Source organism: Podarcis vaucheri (genome assembly GCF_965113315.1).
Source record: "Podarcis vaucheri genome assembly, chromosome: 8".
Classification (NCBI taxonomy): Eukaryota; Metazoa; Chordata; class Lepidosauria; order Squamata; family Lacertidae; genus Podarcis; species Podarcis vaucheri.
In genome coordinates this window covers 82,708,071-82,734,190 of record NC_138766.1, presented here as the reverse complement: position 1 = coordinate 82,734,190, position 26,120 = coordinate 82,708,071, and positions in this window count along the sequence as shown.

Sequence of the window (26,120 nt, the reverse complement as noted above, 5' to 3'; positions counted from 1 at the left end):
TCCCCCCACCGTTAAATTAAAGAAGCGGGGAGGGAACAAAGCCAGGGTGCTGGTGGGACACATGGAAGAAATTAAACCCCTGTCCTTTCCCACTGATCTGTGTCGAGTTCCAGCAGAATAAACACTGAACAGTGAAGTTTGCCTGCAGCAAAGCAGAAGCTTGAATGAAAAGGGATGTTGTGGCTGAAGTCTTCAGACCACTGATTTTGGACTCATTTGCCCAAAGTCCACGAGGGTTTAATTGCAATCCCTGACCATTTCCGTTTCTCCCTTTCCTTTCTTTTTTATTTATTTAAAAAACTCCTTACATCCCTTTTCTCTCAAAGCACATATGAAGACGATTGAAGCTCTGCAGAACCAACCAGTTCAGCATTTTTTTTCCCACAGGGGTTGGGCAGACGATTCTCGGAATCTATGCAAAAATGGGTGTTTCTGGCCAGCTTTGGTCTATGGTGCCTATTGATTTCTTCCCTGGGGAAACTGGTCCTGGCCAAGAACGTATCTACCCAGTGGCAGCTGGCATCATCATAATATTATTTGTCACGAAATTAAAAGACGCCTGCTTCTTGGGAGAAAAGCAATGACAAACCTAGAAAGCATCTTAAAAGGCAGAGACATCACCTTGCCGAAAAAGGTCTGTATAGTTAAAGCTATGGTTTTCCCAGTAATGATGTATGGAAGTGAGAGCTGGACCATAAAGAAGGCTGATCGCCGAAGAATTGATGCTTTTGAATTATGGTGCTTGAGGGAGATTCTTGAGACTCCCATGGACTGCAAGAAGATCAAACCTCTCCATTCTGAAGGAAATCAGCCCTGAGTGCTCACTGGAAGGACAGATCATGAAGCTGAGGCTCCAATACTTTGGCCACCTCATGAGAAGAGAAGACTCCCTGGAAAAGACCCTGATGTTGGGAAAGATGGAGGGCACAAGGAGAAGGGGACGACAGAGGACGAGATGGTGGGACAGTGTTCTCGAAGCTACCAACATGAGTTTAACTAAACTGTGGGAGGCAGTGGAAGACAGGAGTGCCTGGCGTGCTCTGGTCCATGGGGTCATGAAGAGTCGGACATGACTAAACAACTAAACAGCAACATGCCACCCATCTGAATCCCATTAGGGAGAATGGGGACACTGCCCCTCCATCTTTAGTCTGCCATCACCCAACCCCGACTTGCCTGCCATCCTACTTACAATCAGGCCGAAGCTGAAAGTCCCTGCCTCCCCACAGCCGTCTGAGTCCCCTCTTATCCAGGGCTTTCTTTGCCTTTGTGATGCCAACCTCTCCTCCACGCCTCTTTGGGTTCTGGCAGACAAAGGGGGACGGGAGCTTGTTGCAACAGGAGGGGGAGACACCTGTGACTCTTCATCATCCTGACTCATCTCTGCCCCTTGGCTTCCCTCATCCCATTCTTCCGCTTCAGCTTCTGCCTCTGATTCTGGACTACCCTCTGCCACAGACTCTCCCCACTCACTAAGCCCTGTTACCTCCCCTTCCCAGTCTACTCCCTCTTCTCTATCTGACCATTCATTGTCATCCCACCACCACTCCCTGGACTCTGAGCCTTCTTCCCTTGGGGGTTCCCCAGCTGGTTCCTCCCACTACCCCACTACATCCAAGCGGTCCATGAGGTTGCTGTTGGTCTTCCTGCTTTCTGCCCTAACGGTCCCAATGGCCACCAGCCACCACTGTTCATAGCTCTCCAATGTTCAGGCTGCTTCAGGATTTGGGTGGTTTAGCAGTGCCCAATCCCAGCTGCTCTGCTTTGCTCTGAGTTGAATGTGGAGCACCAATTCTTCCTTCCAGACAAGACCATAATAAGCCCTTCTTTCCCTTGATCACTGAACTGGCACCACACCAAAACATCCCTACCAGGCAACTGTGTTCCCCATATGAGACACTGCTGAGAAGACCACATGTCCCAGAGATGTGCTTGTTACACACTCAGATTGTTGCACCGGTGTTGCAGCTTCGTCGACAAGCTGTAATCAGACATGCACTTGGTGTTTTGATGTTTAGGAAGCTATTGAATATATTTTTGTTTAAGAAGGCTTTCTCTGAAGCTTGACCTGGTCATTTTGTGGAATTCCATCCCCACAGGGGACCTTATTATATACTTTATTGTATAGGAAAACACACCTCTTTACCCAAGCTTTTCACATAGCAGATGTGTGTTTTCAGGATCCACCCCGTGGCTATAATTTCTTTTAAACTATTTTTAATATTGAATTTAAATTATTGTAACCTGCCTTTGGGACCTTACATAAAGGGTGTGCAATAAGCTGAAATCGTTAACGGTAATCATTTTAGAGAATAATAATCGCACAATCGTAGAAGCAGTCTAACGGTGCTGAGTTTGCCACTTTTGCAAACTTTGGTATCTCATTTCATTCTGTTGCACCCTGCTTCGATAACTTTGGCTCGGGAAGCGCTTTATAAATCTGAAAACAGACCTTCGCATAAACGAAAGACCGAATTTCTGTGAGAATATACCCAGATAGGACTGCATTCTTCTCTCCCCATTAGGCAGACAATGTGCGCATAAGCTTCTTTGCTTCCCCATGTCCCGTGTGCCACACAAGTGCAGTTCTACTCTGAAGAAACACCCCCTTGCACAAAAGGTTCATTACTTTATAATTGGCATCTCTTCATAGTGTGGCTCCTCACTTCATACCCCTTAATCCTTTGTGTGCTCCACAATTGGCGGCCTCCCTCATTTCCTCACAGTTTAGTGGCTCTAGAGAATGCCTTTCATCCCATTGTTAACCCCAATCGTTACCCATTTCCCATCCTAGGCCTGAAATGGCCTGGCTGTCTGTTAGTGCAAAACTGCGAATGACCTCCCTAGTCCTAGGAAGGAGCACTCCCCTAGGACATTAGTGTGAGAGTCTGGTCTCCCTCTGTGGAGATTGCTCCCTACCCAGGCAAGAAATAGAAGATCACAGTTGGACATCTAACTGGGCCCCAGGTCATTAGCAAGACAAAAAAATAAAATAAAATACCTGATGGAATGCGGGGCTTTAAAGTCCATTCCATCCCCAGAGAGGAAGGTTTCTAAAGAAAATGGAAGCTCAAAACATGAGAGGTTTCCTTCATTTTTAAAGAAGACAAGGGAAGATTAGTTTACTGACAACAAATCTCAAGGTTTAATTGCATGGGGGGCGGTCGTTAGAAGGGTTCTGTTCTTCAGAGAAAGCATTGCCAATTGTTATGCTCGTGAGGTGACATCTGAACCGAGACTATTTTTTCCAGCTGTGTTTTTCAGTTAGAACAAAAAGCTTGGAAGATAAAAGTCTCAAATAAAATTTCCAGCCTCAGACTTGCTGATCAGACTCCGGGGGGGGGGGAACTCTTCTAATTTGAACAGTTTGATTTTGTATTATTTAGCATAACTACATGCTAAATAATACAATATTTAGGTGTTGTAGAACTCCTATAGATTTTCTATTAGGCTCTGATCAGATACACCATCTTTATAAAATCTGCGCTCCTGAAGTAATTGTTAGGTCTTCAGTTGTACAATCTGCATTTTGACAATCCTCCCAACCATGGTTTGGAGGACTGAGAATCAACCATGGCTTAAGCATACCCTCCTCCTTCCCCCCTTGCCCTCCTCCCCTCTTGCAGACTGCTTAATGCTTTGATCAAACTATGGTTTGTTGTTACATCTGAACCAATAAACTGTGGTTAAAGTAAGCCCTCCAAACCAAAATTGCAAACCATGCCTTGATCTTGGTTTGCAAACGTGCTTCAGACGGCTCACTCAAACCACAGTTTCCTAGTTCGGCAATCAAGGGAAACTATGGTTTATTGAGTTCTTCTTTATTATTATAAATGTATTAATTTATTCCATTTTTATCCCACTCTTCCTCCCAAAGGAGCCCAGGGCAATTTGATAAAATCTGATAGCAATTGATTAAGTCATGCACAAAAGGAGAGGATGGCAGGGGTGAGGGATGGAAGGAGTGCTTGAACCCTTGGTTCATTCCCAGTCAGAAACATTTGGGAGATTGCTTGAATGAACAATGGGAGAAAAAAGTCAAAGATAGTAAAACATTATAAAGCTATTAATTAGCGAGGATAATCCCTAAATATTTATTTGTTAATCAAAGCAAGAACATCAATGTTCTCTTCCCCTAAAATCAAATTACCTCCCCACCTTTAACAGCCATTTGAGGGAGTTGGGAATTTGTTTCTAATGGATCACTAACTGTCCTATACATGTCTACTCAGAAGTAAGTCCCGTTGATTTCAGTGATGCTTGCTCCCTGATAAGTGGATAGATGACTGCAGCCCAAGTCAATATTTCACTTAACGCAACACAACGTGACTCTTTTGAGCTTTTGATGCCAGCTGAAGACTTGCCTGTTCACTCAGGTCTTTGGCTAGAGCTGGCTGCTCTGCTGTGAAATGCAAATTTTGGTTTTGTTTATGTTGATGCAATTTATTGATATATTGCTATATTTTTATTCTGTTCATAGACATCATACCCTGCTTTGACACTACTAGCAATGAATGAAATATATGAGGCAGTAAGCTACAGAGTATACTGAAGCCCATTACTACATTCTGATATTCCATGCAGCAAGCAATGGTGAAATAATAAAAAAATTGTTTGGATGCATATTAATATAAGTAGGAATCTTTTTAATGTGCACTTTTAGAATCATAGAATCATAGAATCATAGAATCATAGAGTTGGAAGAGACCACAAGGGCCATCGAGTCCAACCCCCTGCCAAGCAGGAAACACCATCAGAGCACTCCTGACATATGGTTGTCAAGCCTCTGCTTAAAGACCTCTAAAGAAGGAGACTCCACCACACTCCTTGGCAGCAAATTCCACTGTTGAACAGCTCTTACTGTCAGGAAGTTCTTCCTAATGTTTAGGTGGAATCTTCTTTCTTGTAGTTTGGATCCATTGCTCCGTGTCCGCTTCTCTGGAGCAGCAGAAAACAACCTTTCTCCCTCCTCTATGTGACATCCTTTTATATATTTGAACATGGCTATCATATCACCCCTTAACCTCCTCTTCTGCAGGCTAAACATGCCCAGCTCCCTTAGCCGTTCCTCATAAGGCATCGTTTCCAGGCCTTTGACCATTTTGGTTGCCCTCCTCTGGACACGTTCCAGTTTGTCAGTGTCCCTCTTGAATTGTGGTGCCCAGAACTGGACACAGTACTCCAGGTGTGGTCTGACCAGAGCAGAATACAGTGGCACTATTACTTCCCTTGATCTAGATGCTATACTCCTATTGATGTAGCCCAGAATTGCATTGGCTTTTTTAGCTGCCGCGTCACACTGTTGGCTCATGTCAAGTTTGTGGTCAACCAAGACTCCTAGATCCTTTTCACATGTACTGCTCTCAAGCCAGGTGTCACCCATCTTGTATTTGTGCCTCTCATTTTTTTTGCCCAAGTGCAATACTTTACATTTCTCCCTGTTAAAATTCATCTTGTTTGTTTTTGCCCAGTTCTCTAATCTGTCAAGGTCGTTTTGAAGTGTGATCCTGTCCTCTGGGGTGTTAGCCACCCCTCCCAGTTTGGTGTCATCTGCAAATTTGATCAGGATGCCCTTGAGTCCATCATCCAAGTCGTTGATAAAGATGTTGAATAAGACCGGGCCCAAGACAGAACCCTGTGGCACCCCACTAGTCACTCTTCTCCAGGATGAAGAGGAACCATTGATGAGCACCCTTTGGGTTCGGTCAGTCAGCCAGTTACAAATCCACTCAGTGGTAGCATAGTCAAGACCGCATTTTACCAGCTTCTTTACAAGAATATCATGGGGCACCTTGTCAAATGCCTTGCTGAAATCAAGGTAGGCTACATCCACTGCGTTCCCTTCATCTACCAGGCTTGTAATTCTGTCAAAAAACGAGATCAGGTTAGTCTGACATGACCTATTTTTCAGAAATCCATGCTGACTATTGGTGATCACAGCATTCCTTTCTAGGTGCTCACAGACTGTTTGCTTAATGATCTGCTCCAGAATCTTCCCTGGTATTGATGTCAGACTGACTGGGCGGTAATTATTTGGGTCCTCTCTTTTCCCCTTTTTGAAAATAGGGACAACATTTGCCCTCCTCCAGTCTGCCGGGACTTCGCCTGTTCTCCAGGAATTCTCAAAGATGACTGCCAGTGGTTCTGAGATCACATCTGCCAGTTCTTTTAATACTCTTGGATGCAGTTCATCTGGCCCTGGAGACTTGAATACATCTAAACTAGCCAAATATTCTTGTACTATCTCCTTAGTTATTCTGGGCTGTGTTTCCTTTGCTGAATCATTTGCTCCAAATTCTTCAGGTCGGGCATTGTTTTCTTTATCGGAGAAGACTGAGGCAAAGAAGGCATTTTAGAATGCATGAAATCTCTATTATTATTTTTAGTGCATAAAGTAAGGTACAGGTATCCCAGACTTGGGTGCAGAATAGGAATGGCAGATGAATTCAATTCACTTTGCATCTTAAGGCAAGTTTACCTAATTCATGCTTTCCAAAACAAGATGTGAACTAAAATATAGGCATCCCTCAAAACTGACACTTCTCCATCCAAGTAATATGTGCAAAATTACATGCGCTAGGGAAAAGTGTACAGTGATACCTCGGGTTAAGAACTTAATTCATTCTGGAGGTCCGTTCTTAACTTGAAACTGTTCTTAACCTGAGGTACCACTTTAGCTAATGGGGCCTCCCGCTGCTGCTGCGCTGCCGCTGCGCAATTTCTGTTCTCATCCTGAAGCAAAGTTCTTAACCCGAGGTACTATTTCTGGGTTAGAGGAGTCTGTAACCTGAAGCGTCTGTAACCTGAAGCGTATGTAACTGAGGTATCACTGTACATACAAATGCACATGTTATATTAGAGGAAATTGCTTTGAAAAATATGGTGTATTAGGAGAAATTTGCACTAAAATACTAGTGAACATTCATGAAAACTTTTTTTTTTTTATCAGACTCATACAGAAATGTGAAGAACTGGATTCATCTGAGAAAATAAAAAACAAAATGACATATTTGCCCATCCCTGGTGCTGATTCATGAAATCCATTCCTTTCCTTTTTTGATGGGAAAGAACTACATTGTGTGGAACTCAATCTGAGTCACACACTGGAGCAAAGAATTTGCACCGCTAGTCCGCTGTGGGAAAAGAATCTTTGGTCAAGGGAAGCAAGTAAAATGAGGCCAATACCATTCAGTGACAAACCCACACAGCAAAACAGGCAGCTGGCCATATGAGCTGTGGGCAACTCCATGTACTTTTGAGTCTTATGTGGGACCTTTTTGTGTGCTCCCTTCTCTGCTATTGAAGTCAGTGGGGCTCACGGATTCACCCTAAGTACATTTCCTTGGAATGAAGTCCCTTTGGAACCAGTGGGGTCTACTTCTATGGAAACATGGGTAGTTCTTAGCTGTTGAATCATAGAATCATAGTTGGAAGGGACACCAAGGGACATCTAGTCCAACCCCCTGCGATACAGGAATCTGAACTAAAGCATCTATCACAGATGACCATCCATCCTCCAAGGAGGGAGAGTTCACAAGGGAGTCCATTCCACTGTTGAACTGCCCTTACCATCAGATAGTTATTCCAGATGTTTAGATGGAATCTCCTTTCTTGTAACTTGAAGCCATCGGTTCACGTCCTACCCTCCAGAGCAGCAGAAAACAAGCTTGTTCCACCTTCCATGTGACAGCCCTTCAGATATCCCCAGTCTCCTCTTTTCCAGGCTAAACGTTTCCAGGGCCTAGGGTATGGCTGGGATTGCTGGATAGCTCAGTTGGTTAGAATGTGGTGCTGATAATGCCAAGATTGCAGGTTTGATTCCTGTATGGGGCAGCTGCATATTTTTATATTACAGGGGGTTGGTGTAGATGATCCTCAGGGTCCCTTCCAAGGAGTGTGGTGGAGTCTCCTACTTTGGAGGTCTTTAAGCAGAGGCTTGACAACCATATGTCAGGAGTGCTCTGATGGTGTTTTCTGCTTGGCAGGGGGTTGGACTCGATGGCCCTTGTGGTCTCTTCCAACTCTATGATTCTATGATTCTATGATTCTACAATGTAATTCTAACAGACTGAGGTTGAATCCTGACAAGACAGAAGTACAGTGGTACCTCAGGTTACAGACGCTTCAGGCTACAGACACTTCAGGTTACAGACTCCACTAACCCAGAAATAGTGCCTCGGGTTAAGAACTTTGCTTCAGGATGAGAACAGAAATCATGCTCCAGCGGCGCAGCAGCAGCAGGAGGCCTCATTAGCTAAAGTGGTGCTTCAGGTTAAGAACAGTTTCAGGTTAAGAACGGACCTCCAGAATGAATTAAGTTCTTAACCCAAGGTACCACTGTACTGTTTTGAGGGGACAGGGGGTGGGCAGATGTGGAAGACTCCCTAGTCCTGAATGGGGTAACTATGCCCCTGAAAGAGCAGGTGTGCAGCCTGGTTAGTCATTTTCGACTCACAGCTGTCCATGGAGGCGCAAGTCAGTTCTGTGTCCAGGACAGCTGTCTGTCAGCTCCATCTGGTACGCAGGCTGAGACCCTACCTGCCCGCAGACTGTCTTGCAAGAGTGGTGCATGCTCTAGTTATTTCTTGCTTGGATTACTGCAATGCGCTCTATGTGGGGCTACCTTTGAAGGTGACCCGGAAACTACAACTAATCCAGAATGCGGCAGCTAGACTGGTGACTGGGAGCGGCCGCCGAGACCATATAACACCGGTCTTGAAAGACCGACATTGGCTCCCAGTACGTTTCCAAGCACAATTCAAAGTATTGGTGCTGACCTTTAAAGCCCTAAACGGCCTTGGCCCAGTATACCTGAAGGAGTGTCTCCACCTCCATCATTCTGCCCGGACACTGAGGTCCAGCTCTGAGGGCCTTCTGGCGGTTCCCTCCCTGTGAGAAGTGAGGTTGCAGGGAACCAGGCAGAGGGCTTTCTCGGTGGTGGTGCCAGCCTTGTGGAACGCCCTCCCATTAGATGTTAAGGAAATAAACAACGACCTGACTTTTAGAAGACATCTGAAGGCAGCCCTGTTTAGGGAAGTTTTTAATGTTTTATGTATTATCACTTATTATTAATAATAATATTCCGTTGGGAGCCACTCATAATATATTATTATTATTATTATTATTATTATTATTATTATTATTATTATTATTAATGTAGGGCTTATTTTCCGCCAGAACTCAGTTCCAACACCTCTCAGGTGGGCACCATTGACATTATAAGAGTGTACAAGGGAGGCATTCATCATGAGTTCTGGCACCTCTTTTTCTAGAAAAAATAGCACCAATTCTATGATTCAATTGTTTTTGTGCATTTCCCCACAAAGAAGTGCTGTGTGCTGAGATATGCATCACATGCAAAGCAACCAAACGTTCCAGCAACTGGCATTGAGTTCAGGATGTCGGCGAGCCAGATCTCTTTGCAGATAGTAACTTAAAGTCAGCTAGTCCCTTTGCTTCCATGGTAGTTTGGGGACAGCAGTGCTTCAGGGTGACAGCAATTGCCAACCTATGACTGCAGGAAAGGGCTCCTGGGGGTTACTAAGAGAGACCTCACAGGAAGCTCAGAGACCTAGAAAAAGGAAGGTCATAGAGGGAAGGTCATAGAGGCTTTGGGGGAAAATAGGAGCCAATTATCAATGTAATAATGGAGGGATACAATCTATTTCAGAGAAACAGACCAGACAAGAAAGGAGGAGGACTGGTGTTACATGTCAGGGATGTGTATACCTGTGAAGAGATCCAAGATTTAGAACCTCAAATCCAAAGTGAGAGCATTTGGGTCAAAATTAAGGAAGAGAAGAATAACAGTGACCTCATTGTGGGAGTTTGCTATAGATCCCCAAGCCAAACGGAGGACATAGATGATGCCTTCCTGGAACAGATGGCCAAGCAGGCAAAAGTAATGGGGGACTTCAATTACCCGGATATTTGTTGGATGTCAAACTCAGCCAAGAGCATGAGGTCAAACAGATTCCTCACTGGCCTTGCAGACAACTTCTTTGTCCAGAAAGTGGGAGAAGCAACAAGAGGAACAGCCATTTTAGATCTGGTCCTAACCAATGTTGATGACCTGGTTAGTGGGGTAGAAGTGGAACGATCATTAGGCGCAAGTGATCATGCTCTTCTGAAGTTTACTATACAGCGAAAAGGATGCCACATAGAGGAGGGAGAAAGGTTGTTTTCTGCTGCTCCAGAGAAGCGGACACGGAGCAATGGATCCAAACTACAAGAAAGAAGATTCCACCTAAACCTTAGGAAGAACTTCCTGACAGTAAGAGCTGTTCGACAGTGGAATTTGCTGCCAAGGAGTGTGGTGGAGTCTCCTACTTTGGAGGTCTTTAAGCAGAGGCTTAACAACCATATGTCAGGAGTGCTCTGATGGTGTTTCCTGCTTGGCAGGGGGTTGGACTCGATGGCCCTTGTGGTCTCTTCCAACTCTATGATTCTATGATTCTATAGATTCCAAAGTTAGATCACCCAACAGCAGTCACGAAATTAAACGATGCCTGCTTCTTGGCAGGAAAACAATGATAAACCTAGACAGCATCTTAAAAAGCAGAGACCTTGCCAACAAAGGTCTGCATAGTAAAAGCTATGGTTTTCCCAGTAGTGATGTATGGAAGTGAGAGCTGGACCATAAAGAAGGCTGATCGCCGAAGAATTAATGCTTTTGAATTATGGTGTTGGAGGAGACTCTTGAGAGTCCCATGAACTGCAAAAAGATCAAACCGATCCATTCTGAAGGAAATCAGCTCTGAGTGCTCACCGGAAGGACAGATCCTGAAGCTGAAGCTCCGATACTTTGGCCACCTCATGAGAAGAGAAGACTCCCTGGAAAAGATGGAGGGCACAAGGAGAAGGGGACGACAGAGGACGAGATGGTTGGACAGTGTTCTCGAAGCTACCAGCATGAGTTTGACGAAACTGTGGGAGGCAGTGGAAGACAGGAGTGCCTGGTGTGCTCTGGTCCATGGGGTCACGAAGAGTTGGACACAACTAAACGACTAAACAACAACAATCACCCAACTAGCAAAAGGCTACAGGCATCTCCCAGCTTCATTCCTGCAGCAGGGCCACTATAGGGATTATTACCCAGAGGAGCACTAACAATGATAGGAAAGATGGCCCGGCTTCTGAAATCCTGGGATTCAAATGTTTTCCAGCCACGACTTTCTCATTAATAACTCAACACACACTAAAATGCCCATGATGGTTGTGATCACAATTATATAAAATAAAATAAAATTGCACACTCATGAGTGGACCAGAGTTCTGTTTCACTGTGTGCTGGAGTCAGAGAAGCAAACACAGGGATGTAGAAATATAGGAAGCTGCTTTATACCAAATCAGAGCATTGGTCCATCCATCTCAGTGTTGCCTACACCATGTCAGGCTTCAGGGAATTGGCTTCCTCCCCCGTGGCAGTAGATAAGCAGAACAAAGGAAAATAAGTCTTCTTATCAGTTAGAAACTTTAATAATCACAGCGAGAGAACAAAGAACACATCTTCTAGAAATGGTGGTGCTCCCAATTAAGGATCTTACCCCCTTCTGTCCCTATTAATCTACATCACTTCTACGTTTTGTAATCTGAGCTTGCACCCTCCGTGCTTTCTGTTCTGCCATTTTCTGAGCTCTCCGTGACTTTGGAAGAAGAATAAGAGTTTGGATTTGATATCCGGCTTTCTAACTCCCCTTAGGGAGTCTCAAAGTGGCTAACATTCTCCTTTCCCTTCCTCCCCCACAACAAACACTCTGTGAGGTGAGTGGGGCTGAGAGACCTCAAAGAAGTGTGACTAGCCCAAGGTCACCCAGCAGCTGCATGTGGAGGAGCAGAGACTGCCACTCTTAACCACTACACCACACTTGGAGAAGGGGGGTGGATGCTGTCTAGAGACTGTGAATCTGTTAGCCCTGTCTCTCCCAGTGTTTCTTCTCCTAGCTGTTCCCCATCCAGTCTTTCCCAGCTTCTGCCTTCTGAACTATGCCCCTCTGCAAACCACTGTTCCAAATCTATACTGTCCTCCTGCTCCTGGGCAAATTCAGGATCCGGATCTGGAGCAGGGGGGAGGGGAAGGCTCCCACCATTCCTCCTTAGTGCAGCCCACCTCAGCATGGTCCCTGACACACAGAGTGCCAGCAGGTCTTCAGGATTCCAGGCAGAGATTCTTTCTGAATCTTACCTGGAGATGCTGGGGATTGAACATGGGACCTTTGGCATGCAAAGAAGGTGCTCTGCCACTGAGTTGTGTTTGTTCCCCTTCTTCAGGAGATGCAATGATCCTGAAGACCTGGGATAATTTTTTCCCATCTGTAGCAGCTGGCCTGATGCTTCTACAACAGGGTGCCATGAGCTGGCTGGATGCAGAGGAGTGCCGGGAGGTACTGGCTGGGGAACCCCCAGGGGAACCCCCAAGGGAAGGAGGCTCAGAGCCAGGGGACTGGTGGTTGGAAGGCAATGAGTAGTCAGAGAGTGAAGATGGGGTAGGCTGGGAGGAGGAGGTGTCGGAAGCTGAAGCGGCAACAGGGTTTAGTGAGCAGGAAGAGGCCGGGCCAGAGAGCAGTCTAGAATCAGAGGAAGAAGAAGAGGGGCAGGAGACCAGCTCCCCTCTCCCTGGTCTCCCAGAACACACAGAGAAATGAAGAGGGCAGAGTAAAGAGAGACAAGACGATGGAGCTTTAGGCTGCTTGGGAAGGAACCAGGTGAGGAGAAGTCTTAGAGAGAGGTGGGGCAGGGACCTATAGATGGCAAAGTTAACATGCTTGATTAGAGAAAAATCATTACAAACATTTGTTAAGAATCGGAAATTTCTTATGGACTTTTTGCATGAAAGGGAAAATGAAGTTGTAATATCGGGATTCAAAGATTAAAAAAAAATACTGGTTTATAGAATATAGAAGGGTTGGATTTTAAGGAATGAATATCATATTTAGCTGCAGTAAAGAGAGGCAGAAGTCCTCTTACTCTTTTCTACCTTTCCGTAATTTTACTTTTCTTTCCCTTTTCTCTTCCTTTCTCCTTTTTTTGTCTTTTCTTCTTTCTGACTTTGTTCTATATTAGACTAAGTAGCTGCCTTATCTTAGTATATAATTCAAAGGTTACTTTGCAGTGGGCAAGTACTTTTGTATACCTATGAATAAGCATCAAGAAATGAGTTAATAATAGGGCATGAACACTCCAAAAGATCTTGCTCCTTCATTCATCAAAGGTTTGGGTCCAGCCCAGATCAAGCATGGCTCTGTCCAGCTTCTCAGTCTGCTGCCTCAGCCCACACACACACTGGCCATTGTGTATCTATCTTCCAGCTAGCAAAGACAGGGGAAAGGCCCACCCACTTGCCCTATGGCACAGGGCAACCTCTCTGGTTGTGCTAATCATGATGCTTGACTACTCAGCCACACCCATTGGCTAGACAAAAGGATGCCGATGAAGGTACTTTATTGGGCAGCTAAGGCCATTGTCTTCCAACTGCCTAGTTCAGCAATAGGATCCTTTTATCAGTTTTTAACTCTTCCTGGGTACAGGAACCCAAGAATTGGAAGGGACTTGGGGCATTTTGCAGGCTGAACCCCCACACCTGTAACATTTTCATAATGTTGCTTGAAATTAAAAAGGTAAAGGTTAAGTCCAGTCGCAGACGACTCTGGGGTTGCAGCACTCATCTTACTTTACAGACCGAGGGAGCCGGTGTTTGTCCGCAGATAGTTTTTCTGGGTCATGTGGCCAGCATGACTAAGCTGCTTCTGGTGCAACGGGACACCAAAACCAGAGCAGCACACAGAAACACTGTTTACCTTCCCGCCGGAGTGGTACCTATTTATCTACTTGCACTTTTTTGGCATGCTTTCGAACTGCTAGGTTGGCAGGAGCTGGGACTGAGCAACGGGAGCTCACCCTGTTGCGGGGATTCAAACTGCTGACCTTCTGATTGGCAAGCCCAAGAGGATCAGTGGTTTGGACCACAGCGCCACCCGCTTCCCTGCTTGGAATTATGTTATGCATTTTTGGTGATGCATTTCAATGACACCAAACAGCCCCAAGTGGGAGGTAAGAAGGAAAATAGTTTTTCTGCCATTTCACATCCTGCAGGAAAACCTGTGAAATTTACAATGCATATATAAAACTGAGCCATAGAGTCAGGCACTTTGCTTAGTTAATTGCTCTTCAGTTTCACATCTCAGCTCTGCTTTCTGCATTGATTTATTAATAAATCTGGATCAAAATTGAGAGATTTACCAATTTTTGGCTAGAATTGGCATGCACTGTTCATCATTCCCTCCTGCAATGATTTATGCAAACTCCTCCAGATCAGTCTCAGCCTCCTGCCTTCTCAGATAATGAAATCTTAGTTATTCATCAAAATCTGTATTTTATGTACTGCATGCTATGAGCTATTCTACACACAAAAATTGAACTCTAGAAAGCTTAAGCTGACAGCTAAGAGTGGAATCAGATGCAGCAAATTGACAAAGGCCAGTTCTCAGCTATTGCACCCTTCTCAAAATTGGTTGTTTTGATTTGGCTACGTTTTATTGTGGGAGACAAAACTGTTTGGGGGAGCAAATTGGAGGTCCAACAGGATAGTTGTTGTACTTAGCTTGTACTCGGCAACTTTATTATTATTATTTTTAATTTCGGGAAATTCAAAATGGTAGCTGTCATACAAAACGGCAGGACCAAATAACAACCAAAGGATGCAGAGCTACTAAATCTCTGGTAGACTTTGTTGCCCAGGAAAGTTCTTGGATTCAGTGGAAGGATCAGTGGCCTGTCTGGATGGAGTCAGTCCAAAGTCTGGGGGAACTCTGCTGCCAATTGCAATGTAGCAATTTGCAGTTTGGTGGCTTTCCACACTGAACTATCAAATGCCGCCCACACCTGCACCATATATTTAAAGCACTATTATACCACTTTAATGTTCATGGCTTTCCCCAGAGAATCCCAGGAATGGTAGTCTGCAAGTATGTGATTGACCTGCAAGAGCTGTTCGACAGTGGAACAGACTCCCTTGGAAGATGCTGAACTCTGCTTCACTGGAGGTTTTTAAGCAGAGTTTGGATGGTCATCTATGATGGATGCTTTAGTTGAGATGCCTGCATTGCAGGGGGGTGGACTAGATGACCCTTGGGGACCCCTTCCAACTTCCACAGTTCTATTAATAATGGTGCTAAAAGTTGTTAGTAAACCGCTGTTCCCTTCACAGAGTTTATTGGGAAGAGGTATTGCTTGTCTTTGGGAGAAGCCATGGCCATTAAAGCGACGTGATAGTGCTTTCAATGTACAGTGGTACCTTGGGTTACAAATGCTTCAGGTTACAGACGCTTCAGGTTACAGACTCAGCTAACCCAGAAATAGTACCTCGGGTTAAGAACTTTGCTTCAGGATGAGAACAGAAATCGTGCTCCGGCGGCACAGCGGCAGCAAGAGGCCCCATTAGCTAAAGTGGTGGTTCAGGTTAAGAACAATTTCAGGTTAAGAATGGACCTCCAGAACGAATTAAGTACTTAACTCAAGGTACCACTGTATTTCCTTGACATTTGATGGGAGGGTGTTCCACAGGGCGGGTGCCACCACTGAGAAGGCCCTCTGCCTGGTTCCCTGTAACCTCTCTTCTCATAGTGAGGGAACTGCCAGAAGGCCCTTGTAGCTGGACCTCAGTGTCCGGGCTGAACAATAGGGGTGGAGACGCTCCTTCAGGTATACTGGGCTGAGCCCAGTATATATATATATATATATATATATATATATATATATATATATATATATATATATTTGCTTTCGTAGATTTTCACGGGTACAGGAATGCAGGTTTTGGTGTCTTCGGGTGTCTTCCCGTGTAAGAGTCGGGGTGTCTGGGCGACGTTTCGACGAGGTCTCACTCGTCATCTTCAGGCTGGTGCTTTCGGCTTCTTGTTACTGGAACAGAGCAGAATCTGGTGTTTGAGTTCCTATAAATACTGTTGAGGGGTGTGGTGTATAGCCTCCAACGTTCTGGGCAGAGAGGAAGTTCCTAGATTAGTGTGCCTCTTCTTCTTTTGTTCCTTAATTACTTGAGGGGTATCTTGAGTGATTTCATGAGTGATATTCTGAATACCACTGGGTGGGTCATTAAGTGTAGATTAGTTGCTAAAGCTTTTGTGTCTTGACCTCTTGAGCTTGTGAAGAGTTTTTCTGAGAAGATGGCTGTGCTGCATTTAGTTGTGCTCTGGCTTGGCTTCGTGTATAGGGGCGAGCTGTGGTTTTGTGCCTTGTGCCAGCCAGATCTGTGTAGGGATTGCAGGGGGGTGCAGCATCCGGAGGTGCCACTATAGTTTGGCTACTGGATGGAGTCTGTAATATGTCTGTGGAGAGGGTCTGGGTTTGGGTCTGGTGTGGTTGATTGGTGACGGCGTTCTGTGTGCCTCTGGTTCTGGTGTCGGTTTTTGTGGGGAGGGCTAATTTCCAGATGTCTGGCAGGCGGGACGTGTCGTCACGCTTGTTCATGTTGTGAGGGTGTTTCTCTATCTCGATGGCTTCCATGATTATTCTCTTGTGGTGATGTTCCATGTTAAAGAGCAATTTGGAATCTGCAAAATTAATTTCGTGTCCTGTTTCTTTCATGTGTTGGAAAAGAGAGGAAGTTTTTTCTTCTTTTTTGACGGCATTCTTGTGTTCTGCGATACGTGCATTTCCTACACAGATCTGGCTGGCACAAGGCACAAAAATCACTCAAAGATTTGAAATCACTCAAGATACCCCTCAAGTAATTAAGGAACAAAAGAAGAAGAGGCACACTAATCTAGGAACTTCCTCTCTGCCCAGAACGTTGGAGGCTATACACCACACCCCTCAACAGTATTTATAGGAACTCAAACACCAGATTCTGCTCTGTTCCAGTAACAAGAAGCCGAAAGCACCAGCCTGAAGATGACGAGTGAGACCTCGTCGAAACGTCGCACAGACACCCCGACTCTTACACGGGAAGACACCCGAAGACACCAAAACCTGCATTCCTGTACCCGTGAAAATCTACGAAAGCATATATATATATATATATATATATATATACATGAACTTTGCTTCAGGATGAGAACAGAAATTGTGCGGCGGCAGCAGGAGGCCCCATTAGCTAAAGTGTTGCTTCAGGTTAAGAACAGTTTCAGGTTAAGAATGGACCACCGGAATGAATTAAGTTCTTAACCCGAGGTACCATTGTATCCAGAGTGGCTAGGACACCCCATTATTATTATAGTGCAGATGTGGGCAAACACCCACATGAGTTATATCCAATGTTGTGCCAGCAGGGGTCTACTGGTGCAATCCTGCTTCCGTCTCTTCTCCTCCCACCACTTGCCTCACCAAACCAGCTCCAGGGAGTCCGCCAACCCTCCAGAGCTGATTTCGAGAGTGCCCAGTGCGCTGGAGGGGAAAGGAAAAGAAAGAGGGTGCTCCATTGCACCAGTGAAGTTTCACCACGGGATATGGCTCCATCTCTTTGAGTTTCGGCAGCTCCCGAGAGGCCAAGCTGGAATTCCTTGTGGGAGTATGCAAAGGTGCACATCAGAGCCAGCCAAACACTTGGCAAAGATTGCTCAGGTCAAAGAAGCCAAGTCATAACAGTGTCCATATTCTGGAGCTTGTGAATACAGGTGAGCCACGGTAGCAGGTATACCAGCCATCACATCTACAAGACAGGCGTCTGTCTGGGTGCCTCGTACTGCTGGTACTGCTGCAATTCACATCAGCCTCAAGAACTTCCAAAAACTCCTCTCTACCCTCTCGGAGCTATTGAGAACTGCAGATTGCTTTGCTCGCTGTAATTAATTTTAATCATATTTGCTCTGTGCTTATCAGTTATTAATAGAGCTCTTTGACCTGATTAGCTTCCTTTCATGTAATTAAAGAGTGAAGTCAAGCAGATGCCTCGCACGCTGGTTACAATACTCAATGTGGCTTTTAACTACCTGTTGGAAACACCAGCAGGAGATCTTGGGGGGTTTTGCTGCTGTTGTTGTTGACCTGAAAACTTCAAAGGAGCTGCAGAGCTGTGCTATTATTTTTAAATGTGCTGATATTACTCTACAAGCCATGCATGTTACACTTTGATTTCGCAAAGTGCTTTATAATCTTTATCACAGGGATAAGCCAACACAGCACCCTCCAGGTATTGGCAGGCTACATCTCCCATCAGCCCCAGCCCAGCCAGTCTTGTCAATCATCTGGAATGATGGGAATTGCGGTCCAACATGTGGAGAGCATCATGTTGGCTAAACCCATGAGGTCCTCTCATGAGGACGTAAGAAGAATCATAGAGGAATTGTAGGGTTGGAAAGGGACCACAAGGGTCTTTGGTCAAGCCCCTTGCAATGCAGGAAATAGCTCTGCCGAATTAGGCCAGTGCTCCACCTAGTCCAACATCCTGGTCTCACACTAGCCAGCCAGCTGCCTATTCATCTGTTGTTCATGCAACAGCTTTGTTAGGTAGTGTGATGAATATAGGGGTTACTCGTGCGTAAGTTGCCGCCACTCCTGGCTAAGTTGGCTTGTTAAACCTTTTCTGTCTGGACAGCCCTTCACTTTGTGGCTGCCTCAGTCGCTAGCAGAATCCGTCAGTGGGCGTTTCTTAAACCTTTTCCAGCATAAAAGCTGTTTGACACCAAGTCTCCTCCTACTCTCCCTGCGTGGAAGTCTTCTGCGCAGAGAGGGTGTGGGTAGCGGAGGACCCGTGCTCTCCCCGCTGGTGTCCGGTGAAGAGTCCTGGAGCCCTCTCACCGATTCCCCCATCGGCCCCCCTATATCCCTGGTGTTGCGCTGATTTCCTTCCCCCACTGATGAGCTACCTCTCTCCCTGCTGGGTCCCTCTCCAGCATCACTTGAGAGTCTTCCCTCTGCCTCTGGCTCCGATGTCAGTTCCCTGACAGGTAGGATAGCGTTTCTTTCCACTTTACAGCTGGGGAAACTGAGGTCTAATGACAGCGATCTCTTAGAGGCTGCATGCTCAGTCCATCCCAGAGGAAGGATGTTTAACAGAGATTCAAAGCAACCCTTCTAGTCACTGTACCATATGGCTGGCAACTTAAGCATAAGGGCCATTATTTCCTGCAGGAAGAGATCAAATAGTGGAAGAAGCTTTAAATTGGAATGAGCACCCATGACCAAAAAGGTGATTGGAGACACTGTCCAAATTCACACAACTTAAAAGAGCTTTTGCTGTGGGGAATCACCTGTTTCTCTTCCCCTCCTCTTCCCTCCCCTTCCCCTCACTTGGAAGTGGAGCCAAAATTTCTCAGGGACATCTTTCTCTGATAATTTTTTTTTGTTTCCCCCACTTTTCTCCTCACCATTTCCCCCTTGACAACGCTTCTGAACAATGTAAGGTCCTGGGTTTCGTGAAGGATGCAAAATGATGGACAGGTTGGTAAGCACAGTTGCTGCTTCTGCTGTCCCTTGCCATGGCAAAAGCAGCAATGACTCCAAGCCGAAAATCTTGAGGCCTTTTAATGGGTAGAACAGAACTCCCAAGATCACCATGCTTTCCACTGGTTACATCTGGCCTCCCAGCTAGTAGGCATTAGGTGTGCTGTGCTAAACAGCTGTATGAAGAGACTCCCCACCTCTGTGAACCTCACTGCAGCCATGTTTAATGGGGGCAGGGGGAGGCAAACACAGTGGTTTGCTAAGCCACACTACGAAACACCTCCCTGCTGTGTTAAACAGCTCACCTGGGTTGCCAGCTGTTTGTGCTCCTTGCTCACTTGCCTGCTGCAGTTCATTGTGCTGCAGTGTAACAACAACCTTAGGTTTTTATCTATATAGAAAGATAAAGATATAGATAGATGATAGATGATAGATAGAGGGAGGTAAGGGGGACCCCTGACCATTAGGTCCAGTCGTGACCGACTCTGGGGTTGCGGCGCTCATCTCACTTTATTGGCCGAGGGAGCCGGAGTACAGCTTCCGGGTCATGTGGCCAGCATGACTAAGCCGCTTCTGGCAAACCAGAGTAGCACACGGAAACACTGTTTACGTTCCTGTCGGAGTGGTACCTATTTATCTACTAACACTTTGATGTGCTTTTGAACTGCTAGGTTGGCAGGAGCAGGGACTGAGCAACGGGAGCTCACCCCGTCGTGGGGATTCGAACCGCCGACCTTCTGATCGGCAAGCCCTAGGCTCTGTGGTTTAACCCACAGCGCCACCCGCATCGAAGATAGATAGATAGATGATAGATAAAAACACAGAGTTGTAAGGGGCAAGAGCAACTCCAAGCTTTTTGGGGGGGGGAGGCTGATCTAATTTGGGAGGGGGTTGTTGCTGACATCATGCTTTGGTTTGGAAGGAGGGAAATATTTCTGAATTCAGCCCACACAATGCGCTAATTCACACCCTGCTGCAGTGATACACCAAAGCACCTCTTAAAAATACCAAACCAAACCAAACCAAACCAAACCAAACCCACAAACTACTCCAAATCCCACCAGTACCATGGGATATCCATATTCAGTAGAAGTGTTGGCATCAGTTCCAGTGATGTGCTTCTTTTTTTATAGAAGGAACGCCAAGCTGGCTTTACAAGCTAAATGCAAAATTTCTGGCAGATTCGGGTTTAACCGGATCCCCCCATTCCCCACCCCCACCCCACCCCCAGTATGAAAACTGGCACTGAAAGGAGGGGAACAGGTCTTTGCGCTCTCCGCAGAAGGCGAGGGTGGCACAGACCCCCGGCGACAGCATTGCTGATGTATCAGAGTGCAGATTTTATGCTGAAAGGAAGATTTTAGTTGATTGATGTACCAATTAAACCGACACTGGACAAATCGGAAGTCCCCGGATCCAAGGAGAGATAAGACGGGGTCCTCCACAAGACTGTTGAAAATAGGCATTGTTGCGCTCATAAATATTGTATCTCTCAGCCATTTTGCGTGTTACCCTTTGGGATTTGATGCTGACATTGGAGCGATGACCTCTCCTTCCTCCCGCCCCAAACGGTAAGTAATTAAGGCGCGACCTTGACAACTGCTGTCTCCACAGGAAAAGCGACACAAGCAAGCTCACGCACGATGCTCGTAAGAAAAAAAGCCTCGGCAATAATGAATCCTTTTCTGCTTTAGCTCCTTAAACTTCCCTTCCCTTGGGGGCTCGGAGGGAGTGTGGAGGACCCATTTAGCATTCTTCCTTTGTCTCTGCCTTTCATGCCCCGAGAACTCGACAATTAAGGCAGATGGATTTATGAAGCTTTCCTAAGCTAGGGCCCTTTTTCAGCCTACTCGAGGCTGCAGAAATGCACCTTGGTTCTGTCCATCTGAAGTGGACAGGATGTCGCCAAACCATTAGGGTCCAAAGAAAAGGCCCGATGTGACTTTTGTCGTTGTAAAGGTTTTGAGTTGCTCTTCACACCCACATACACACACACAGAGAGAGATTCTATTGTGCTAATTTCGCCTGCTTGTCCACAAAGAGAGGTCGGATTCACAATAAACAAACACTCTTTGGGCCGGGGCGAGAGAAGACAAGAGCAAAAAGCTGATCTGAGAAGAACAGGTGTCCTCACCATCTGCCACTGCCTGGCCAAAAACAGGAAGCAGCAAATATTTCTCTTGCACTAGAGGCTCTCAGAGTGTGGCCAACAGTTTCGGATCAGGATCTCCTTAGATTTCTGCAGCTTCCTGAGCATTCTCTCTCCTGATAATACACATCTTCCAGCATGGAGATATGAAAACAGAGACTGTTACAGAAATTACGGGGGGGGGGGGCACATCTTTAAAGCTGTTAAATGTTACAAATATTATGCATAAATGTATCCTTTTGACTTGACAGTTCTGGGAAGTTACGTAGCTTTAAAAATCATATAAAATCAACTCAAAACGGAGCACGTTCGGCTTCGAAAAAAAGTTCGCAAACCGGAACACTTACTTCTGGGTTTGCAGTGTTTGGGTTCCAAGTTGTTTGAGTACCAAGGCATTTGAGAACCAAGGTACCACTGTATTCTTACAATATGCACTCCCATGAAACCATCTGCATTCCCATAATGTTCTCCCCGTTTCATGACAAGCCCTCTCTTGTTTTATGGGATTGGCCTGCCTCTTAATTTGCGTCATGGATTTGATGGTTCCAGCCTTGCAGCCGGAACTAACGCCAGGCATTTGCTCGCTGCAAGGGGGGAAAAAACCAAAAATAAATACACCAAGTTCTGGTCTGAATCTGTAACCGACGTGTCAAAATCAGAGCAAAAGGCAACAGATGTCGCCGAAAACTGGACAGGGCATCCAGTTATGGAAATAAGCCTTTTAGAAAAGGTAGTAAACACACACACACACACACACACACACACACACACACACACATTCTGTTTGTAGAATGAATTGCCAGGAGGGACTTAAAATTAAGATAAAGCCTAATTTGTTTAATGCCTTTCATACCCAGAAGAATAGGGATGTGGTCTGCCCACAAATCAGCAGCTGGATGTCTGGAAACCTTTAACAGGGGGGCTGGGGGATGTTTTAAAAAGGGATAAGCATCTTTTTGTTACAGGGGGGAAAAACCCCTCCCGCTTCTTCTTCTTCCTTTCCCTCTTTCTAGTCTTTATTTAACCCATCCTAGAGCCCCGCTGCTGCGCTCTGAGGCTAGTAAATCTGTTTGGCAGGTAATCTACCAACCATCTACCAGCTGCTTCTTTGGCAAAGCTAGCATCCCTGTTGCCATGGTGAAAATCAGGCAGGCAAGGGACATGTAGGCCTTGGACCTTGGCCAAGGTAATCTGATGGCGCAGGCCTCTGTTAATAAAAAGAGGGGGACCGGCTGATGCGGGCTGCCTTTCTTTGCCAATGAAAGCTGTACTCTGCGGCTCCGAGTGGAGCAGGGGCCTAATTAGTTGCCTCCACCAGCTGTTGGCTGGAGCGTGCCAGATCAGACAAGTGGCAAGAGCCGGCCTTAACTCTTAACTTTTGTCATGTTCCAGAGAATGAGCAAGCAGCCTCTTCCTGGTGATGTCATTGGAGCATTTGTTGCATTCTCTCTTCTGGGAAGGAGGAAGAAAAGGGTTCTGTGACAGAGGAAGGAGAAAAGGACCCCCCCTCTCTCTTTTTCTCCCCGTTTCAATAAGCATTTTGTAGCCCCTTTGCTAGACTTCCTGGTGCAGTTGTGGGCGGCTGTGACCAGGGCTGGGCGATGTCTGGTTTTCAACACGCCGTATATCACCAGCTAAACATTGCAATACAGATGTACCTGGGAAGACAAATGGAATCCGTTCAACTTCCAAAATGTCGGGGGGGACAAAGAAGAAGAAGAAGAAGAAGAAGAAGAAGAAGAAGAAGAAGAAGAAGAAGAAGAATAGTAGTAGTAGTAGTAGTAGTTTGGATTTGATATCTTGCTTTATCACTACCCAAAGGAGTCTCAAAGTGGCTAACATTCTCCTTTCCCTTCCTCCCTCACAACAAACACTCTGTGAGGTGAGTGAGGCTGAGAGACTTCAGAGACGTGTGACTAGTTCAAGGTCACCCAGCAGCTGCATGTGGAGGAGCGGAGATGCGAACCCGGTTCACCAGATTACGAGTCCACCACTCTTAACCACTACACCACACTGGCCCTCCTGCAGCCAACCAGAAGCCGTGGAAGTCACGTAGAACGTTTGGGTTCCAAAGAACATTCACAAACTGAAACAATCACTTCCAGTTTTCGATTGTTCAGGAGCCAAAATGTTTGGCAACTAAGCCATTCAAATTCCAAGGTGCGACTGTATATCATGATGTCTGAAATAAGGATGGAATTATGTAAAGGTGAACAGTAGGGCTGGGAAGGTATCTGGTTTTTGACATTGTGATATTTCACCAGCTAAACATGGTGATACAGTGGTACCTCGTTTTGAGTCCGGGGTCCGTTCCGGAGCCCCGGACACTCGACAAAAGAGACGCTTGACAAAGCGCCGCTCTGCGCATGCGTGTGAATGGTTTTGCGTTTCTGCGTATGCACGTAGCGTGATTTAGCACTTCTGCATGGGCACGGGTGGCAAACCTGGAAGTAACCTGTTCCAGTACTTCCGTGTTTGCTGCGGACATTCCACGAAATGGACACTAAATGGGGCAGACTCAAAATAAGGTAGTACTGTATACCAATATATCACAATGTCTGAAATAAGGATGGAGCTATGCAGAGGCATTGGCTGGTTTCACGGTTTCCTCCACATTGTGATTTTTGCATAGCAAACACACAGACATATCATGATGCGTGATATATTGCCAGGTCAAAAATTATGAAACTGATATCAAATCGGTTTTGGACAATATATTGGTATATCGCCCAGCCCTAGCTGTGACAGGCTTGTGAGTTTCTGAGGATTGAAACACTGCAACATGGTGATCCATATCCTGCACTGCCAGATGGATTGTGCAACCTGTATGCGTGACAGGTGAGGCCAACTGAATATAAGCAGAAGTCCCTAGAAAAGCAGAGTGGCATTCCATTAGCAATGACAGCCCCTGGAAGGTCATTGGTGGAGATGTAAGAAGGCATTGTTTTGCATTCTGCCCTTTGCCCATCCCCTGCAGCACTGCTTCCTTTCCGCTGCAGTTCATCTTTCAACAAAAATTCATGTTATTTGGCTTGCTGCTTGCACTGGCTAAACTGCATGGTCCTTACATTTTCCCACCCCATTCGTTCCAATGCAAAGGGAAACACAACGTCAACAGGGAGGGAAATGTAATCAGTTCTGTATCGTTTGGATACGGATCCATATTCACGAGATTGATTTCCATTTTGGACGTGAGAAGAATAAGGAAACACTGATCATTTGTAAATAAATAAATTTCTGCTCTCCAACATCTCATAGGTGAAAATGAGGTATTGTTTGTAACCCCACAATCTTCATAGCAAAGATCACTGTTTCCCCCGACATAAGGCTAAAGGATCTAAGATTATTATTTATTATATCTATATTTATATTAATTATATTTCTATGCTGCCCTTCTTCTGAGGATCATAGGGCAGTTTGCAATGTAGAAACACAAAAATACATACCATAGTAACAAACAAAAACAACCCCTCTCCACAGTTTGAAAGGCCATAGATTGTTGAATTAGCCAAAGGCCTAGGAGAAGAGTAATGTTTTTGCCTGGCATCTAAACATATGTAATGAAGGTGCCTGGCGGACCTCCTTGGGGAGATCATCCTGCAAGCAGGGAGCCACTGCAAAAAAGGCCCGTTGTCAGGGACTGTGCTGAGAAGGGCTTCACTGAGGAGGAATGGTGGGAGCCTCCCCCTCCCCCTGCTCCTGATCCGGATCCTGAATTTTCCCAGGAGCAGGAGGACAGTATAGATTTGGAACAGTGGTTTGCAGAGGGACATAGTTCAGAAGGCAGAAGCTGGGAAGTACTGGATGGGGAACAGCTAGGAGGAGGAGAACTGGGAGAGAGAGAGTAAACAGACTCACTTTCTCTGGAAAGTGTTCACCCGTACAGCCCAAGGTCAAGAAGAGCAGATAAGGCGGCAGAGCAGAAAGCACAATGGTTACAAGATCAGGTTACCAGTCGTGGGAATGACATGGGTGACTAGGGAGGAAGTGGGTGGAACCCTTAATTGGGAGCACCGTCATTCCTAGGAATGGATTCTTTGTTCTCTTGCTGTGATAATTAAAGTTTCCAACCGGTAAGAGACTCCTTTCTTTTTGTTCTGCTTATCTACTGCCAAAGAGGGGGAAGGAAGCCAATTCCCTGATGCCTGACACCTGCCTGACATAAGAAGAGGCCTGTTGCATCAGGCCAAAGACCCATCTCACCCAGCATCCTGTTCTCACAGTGGCCAACCAGATCCCTATGGGAAGCCTGCAAGCAGGAGATGAGTGCAACAACCCACTGAGCACTTGTGATTCACAGCCACTGGTATTCAGAGGCATGCTGTCTCTAACAGTGAAGATAGAACATAGACATCGGGATCAGTAGCCATTGATAGCCTTGTCCTCCATATGTTTGTCTGAACCACTTTTTATTTTAAAAATATTTTTATTGGTTTTTACACATATTTTTAAACACAACATCTGACTTATATAACATAAGGGACACGGGTGGTGCTGTGGGTTAAACCACAGAGCCTAGGGCTTGCTGATCAGAAGGTCGGCGGTTCGAACCCCAGTGATGGGGTGAGCTCCC